The sequence below is a fragment of the Podarcis vaucheri genome (assembly GCF_965113315.1).
Source record: "Podarcis vaucheri genome assembly, chromosome: 14".
Lineage (NCBI taxonomy): Eukaryota > Metazoa > Chordata > Lepidosauria > Squamata > Lacertidae > Podarcis > Podarcis vaucheri.
The window spans coordinates 1,831,705-1,837,704 of record NC_138752.1 but is presented as its reverse complement, the minus strand read 5'-3'; positions in this window follow the sequence as shown (position 1 = coordinate 1,837,704).

The window sequence follows — 6,000 nt, the reverse complement described above, 5'->3', positions numbered from 1 at the left end:
GACAGCCACTGTGGGAAACACGCTACTGGGCAAAAGGGCCTTTGGCCTGATACAGCAGGACTCTCATATTCCATGTTCTTGTCTACACTGTGTGTGTTTTTTTTTAAAAAGAGTTCTCCTGGTAACTTTGCTATCCCATTGATGTTCTGGTGTCACTGTGCAAAAAAAAGGGGGGGGACGAGGAGAGGCTTTCAGTCAGAAAGCCAATTGAATTCCAGACAGTATGGAAAAGGAGGAAAAAAGGGAGCCCCAAAGACCAGCCAAGGATCCTTGCAGATCCTGATAAGTCAGCTTGCTCAGCCCACACAGCCGAGGGGGGGGGGGGAGAGGAGCATTCAAGATGGGAAGAAGCCTGGTTGGAAGGGACCAGCTGGCTTAAATACTTAATCTCTTCCTCCTCTCTGACAGCCAGGATAAATCCCACCCTCCTCTCTTTGGGAGCAAATCTCTCAAGACTTATTTTCCATCAAGGTGTGGCAAATGTGGCCCATTTTATGGTAGGACTGACATTCACATACTAACTCAAATACTACAAGGCCATGTGCATATCAAGGTTCCTATTGCTCCCTATTCCTAGGGACGCAGGTGGCGCTGTGGGTAAAACCTCAGCGCCTAGGACTTGCCGATCGCATGGTTGGCGGTTCGAATCCCCGCGGCGGGGTGAGCTCCCGTCATTCGGTCCCAGCTCCTGCCCACCTAGCAGTTTGAAAGCACCCCTAAGTGCAAGTAGATAAATAGGTACCGCTTTATAGCGGAAAGGTAAACTGCGTTTCCGTGTGCTGCTCTGGTGCCGGTTCGCCAGAGCAGCTTCGTTACGCTGGCCACGTGACCCGGAAGTGTCTGCGGACAGCGCTGGCTCCCGGCCTCTAGAGTGACATGAGTGCACAACCCTAGAGTCTGTCAAGACTGGCCCGTAAGGGCAGGGGTACCTTTACCTTTTATTCCTCCCTGCAGAACAGGAAGTTATTGTGGCAAGTACCAACGTTCACTTTTCCAACATGTGAGAAAAAGAAGGACAGAACTGTGGGCACTGTCCTAGCTCTCAGACTTTATGCATTCAGCTGATGATCTCCAAGGAGCCTATGGCTGGATTCAGGCTAAACCTGCAGTCCTAAACTCAGTTACCTGGGAGTGAGTCCCATTGAATTCAACCGGACTTACTCCTGAGTAGACATGGTTAGGATTGCAGTTTACATTAGTTGCACTTATTTCCCATTCAGATCAATGGAACTGAAGAAATCATGAATAACTTTTCATACTGATTTAAAGGGAACCTAAAAGTTTGGGTAGCCCTACATGTGTAAGATGGTCTTTGAGCAATTGGGAGCCTCCGAAAAACCCGAGTTCTTGGTTATATGGAGAGATTTGCATAAAGTTGTAGGTATATGAACATGAAGTATATGAATTCTTCCTTGACTGGGTGGAGATTGGAAGCAGGGGCCTTCGAGAATCTGAGCTGGCCCAAGATGTTTGCTGCCTCAGGTGGACCACCAGGCTGGCAACAGCACAACATCCTTCTGCCACCTCATTTACTATGAAGTTCTAGACTGTTTTTTAATAAAATTGAAATAGGAACATAAATAGTGTATCAAAAATGAATTACCATACGAAAGATGTGGGGTTTTTAATCAGGGTCATGCTGCTGAGAGCAGTTGTGATGGAAGAATAGGGGATTTGTTGCATACAAAAACAATGTTTTATCTTGCTTATTTATTTCTCTACCTACAATATCCAATAGGAAGGCTTCTGGTTTCTTTAAAAAATGTATATTTCAACATTTTAAAAACTTCATTATATATCATTTCCCAGAAAGCATTCACTTTCATACAAATGATAGAAGGTACCCTCTTTTTCTTTAAATTTCCAACATTGATTATTTAGTCTGTACATTTTTGCTAACTTCGCTGGTGTTATATACCATCTATACATCATTTTCATTACATTTTCTTTAAGCAAACTGCAAGCTGTAAAATTTATTCCATCTTTCAGAAGTTTCCCCCAATCCTCTAATAGTATATTAAAACCAATATCCTTTGCCCAATGTATCATACCTCATATATCATTGTTTAACTTCCTCATCTTTCACATGCCATTCTAAAAGTACTTTATACATTTTTGACAGTATTTTAATTTTAGAACTCAACAAATTTACTTCAAACCTGGATTTTGTATATTCAAATCCATTGTTTTTCTTATCTTCTTTAAATATTCCATTTATTTGACAATAACGCAACCAATCTTTCACTAAGCTTTTAATTTCTTCATAAGGTTTTAATTTCCACTGAATATCTATTTTGATCACCAAATCTTCATAGGTAGCCCAGTTTCCTTCCATATTTAACTTTTTTACACTTGTAGCCTCCAATGGCAATAGCCACCATGTTTTTGTATGCAACAATTGCAGCAAGAATATTATTGGCCCAAAAATGGAAACAGGAAGAGACCCCAACAAAAGAAGAGTGGCAGATGAAGTTAATGGACTATGCCGAGTTGGTGAAACTAACTGGGAAAATTCGGAACCTGCAGGACCAGACCTTTTTGAAAGACTGGAATAAATTTACATTGTATTTGAGAGACAATTATAAACAACTGACATCGTTAGTAGAGCTACAAGAAGTTTTGTAAGGTTAGAGATATCAATTATCATTAGAATCATAGAATCATAGAATCATAGAGTTGGAAGAGACCACAAGGGCCATCGAGTCCAACCCCCTGCCAAGCAGGAAACACCATCAGAGCACTCCTGACATATGGTTGTCAAGCCTCTGCTTAAAGACCTCCAAAGTAGGAGACTCCACCACACTCCTTGGCAGCAAATTCCACTGTCGAACAGCTCTTACTGTCAGGAAGTTCTTCCTAATGTTTAGGTGGAATCTTCTTTCTTGTAGTTTGGATCCATTGCTCCGTGTCCGCTTCTCTGGAGCAGTAGAAAACAACCTTTCTCCCTCCTCTATGTGACATCCTTTTATATATTTGAACATGGCTATCATATCACCCCTTAACCTCCTCTTCTCCAGGCTAAACATGCCCAGCTCCCTTAGCCGTTCCTCATAAGGCATCGTTTCCAGGCCTTTGACCATTTTGGTTGCCCTCTTCTGGACACGTTCCAGTTTGTCAGTGTCCTTCTTGAATTGTGGTGCCCAGAACTGGACACAGTACTCCAGGTGTGTATTAATATGATGATTAAATGGTGTATTTAAGATTTGGATTTAAGGGTAATAATAATAGTAACAAAATGCAATATCAGAGTATAATTAGGAAAACCATTAGTTGAGGAAGAGGGAAGTCTCAGGCCAAGATGGCCAAGTGGTTTTTATATATTATATGTAAGAAGGATGTTTTGTCAATTTTTTAAAATAAAATTTAGTAAAAATTATATATAAAAAGGAAGAATAGGGGGTATGGCAAATTGTCTATTGTGTCCTTTTAAATAAGGTGTCCCAAGAAATTGACATTACACCACTTCCGGGTTAGTGACTCTGGCAATGGCAGATTTCCTCTGATCGGGAGGAATCTGCTCCGTGGAAATCAGGGTCTGGACCGCCACGGCGAGGCGGAGACCCACCAAAAACCACAGGCGGGAGAAGCCTGTGGACGTGGGATTCAGCTGGCACCTTTTGCGCCTCCCCTACTCGCGGGGAAACCCGGTTTCGGGGATCCGGAGCGACGTGGAGTGAGCAACGCGGTGCTTCGAATCGACTGCTTCTTGCCGGAGAGCGCTGACTTTTTCCTGTGGACAATTGGACTCTAAACAACTACCCATGAGTATAACGGAAAATTGGATCTCTAAACTTCTTAATTTGGCATCGAAACAGGAAGGCTTCAAACAGGAAGTCTGCCTTCCTCTTTTGTTAATAGATTGAAGCAAAGAAGTTGCAAGCTAAAGCCTGTAAAGTCTTTTGTAAAGGATTAAATTTCCATCGGTTAAAATTACTAAACCCCCCTTGGAAGCAGGAGAAGAGGGGGGAAATTCTAGATCATTTAAGCCTGCAGGAGAGAGAGTGAAGAAAGATAAATCACCACCATTTCGAACCTGGGAACGGGCTGCCAGTAAGATTGACGTTTTGGGAAAGTTCATTGACTGTGAATAAAACGTATGTTGACAGATAGTTAAATAAGAGAAATATATTGTTTCCACTGTCTCCTTTTGCACTTAAAAAGGAGCAAAAAAAGTAACTGAAAATCAAAACTACCTCTGTCGCTGGATCTGCGTTTAAAAGGATGGATACAAATACACTGACATGAGCCAACAGTATGACGCGGCAGCTAAAAAAGCCAATGCAATTCTGGGCTGCATCAATAGGAGTATAGCATCTAGATCAAGGGAAGTAATAGTGCCACTGTATTCTGCTCTGGTCAGACCTCATCTGGAGTACTGTGTCCAGTTCTGGGCACCACAGTTCAAGAAGGACACTGACAAACTGGAACATGTCCATAGGAGGGCAACCAAAATGGTCAAAGGCCTGGATTTGTAACTGGCTGACTGACCGAACCCAAAGGGTGCTCATCAATGGTTCCTCTTCATCCTGGAGAAGAGTGACTAGTGGGGTGCCACAGGGTTCTGTCTTGGGCCCGGTCTTATTCAACATCTTTATCAACGACTTGGATGATGGACTCAAGGGCATCCTGATCAAATTTGCAGATGACACCAAACTGGGAGGCGTGGCTAACACCCCAGAGGACAGGATCACACTTCAAAACGACCTTGACAGATTAGAGAACTGGGCAAAAACAAACAAGATGAATTTTAACAGGGAGAAATGTAAAGTATTGCACTTGGGCAAAAAAAATGAGAGGCACAAATACAAGATGGGTGACACCTGGCTTGAGAGCAGTACATGTGAAAAGGATCTAGGAGTCTTGGTTGACCAGAAACTTGACATGAGCCAACAGTGTGACGCGGCAGCTAAAAAAGCCAATGCAATTCTGGGCTGCATCAATAGGAGGATAGCATCTAGATCAAGGGAAGTAATAGTGCCACTGTATTCTGCTCTGGTCAGACGTCACCTGGAGTACTGTGTCCAGTTCTGGGCACCACAGTTCAAGAAGGACACTGACAAACTGGAACGTGTCCAGAGGAGGGCAACCAAAATGGTCAAAGGCCTGGAAACGATGTCTTATGAGGAACGGCTAAGGGAGCTGGACATGTTTAGCCTGGAGAAGAGGAGGTTAAGGGGTGATATGATAGCCATGTTCAAATATATAAAAGGATGTCACATAGAGGAGGGAGAAAAGTTGTTTTCTGCTGCTCCAGAGAAGCAGACACGGAGCAATGGATCCAAACTACAAGAAAGAAGATTCCACCTAAACATTAGGAAGAACTTCCTGACAGTAAGAGCTGTTCGCCAGTGGAATTTGCTGCCAAGGAGTGTGGTGGAGTCTCCTACTTTGGAGGTCTTTAAGCAGAGGCTTGACAACCATATGTCAGGAGTGCTGTGATGGTGTTTCCTGCTTGGCAGGGGGTTGGACTCGATGGCCCTTGTGGTCTCTTCCAACTCTAGGATTCTATGATTCTATGATTCTAAGTAGATTGTGCTCAGGTTTGTTCCTGTATTTCCAATCCGCTTTTTGCTTGGTTTATGAAACACAACATATATAAGGAAATGCAGATATAACACCTCGTGCCATTAAATTACTGCCATGAATTTATTCCTAAAAAGGCTGCAGCTCCCTGAGTACATTGGCTGGTTTTAGTGCTGCGCTGAATCTCCCGCCGTGGAGCGGCAAAGCAGTCTCAGGTAGAGACACAGGAAATGATCCTCCCCGTGAGTTCTCCTGGAGATGAGAGGGGTCCTCAGATTTCATAAATGCAGTTTCTTCTTGTTTCTCTTTATTCCAGTCCTAAATTCAGTTTACCTCATCTCTGCATCAGTTTGCATTCTTTTTTTCTTTTTTTTTTGGAAAAACTATCTGCACAAAATTTTGTATTCATTTTTGTGTGCATTGCTGTGCATGTTTGCAAAACATGTTCTATAAGAAATAATGCATTTTGTACATTAT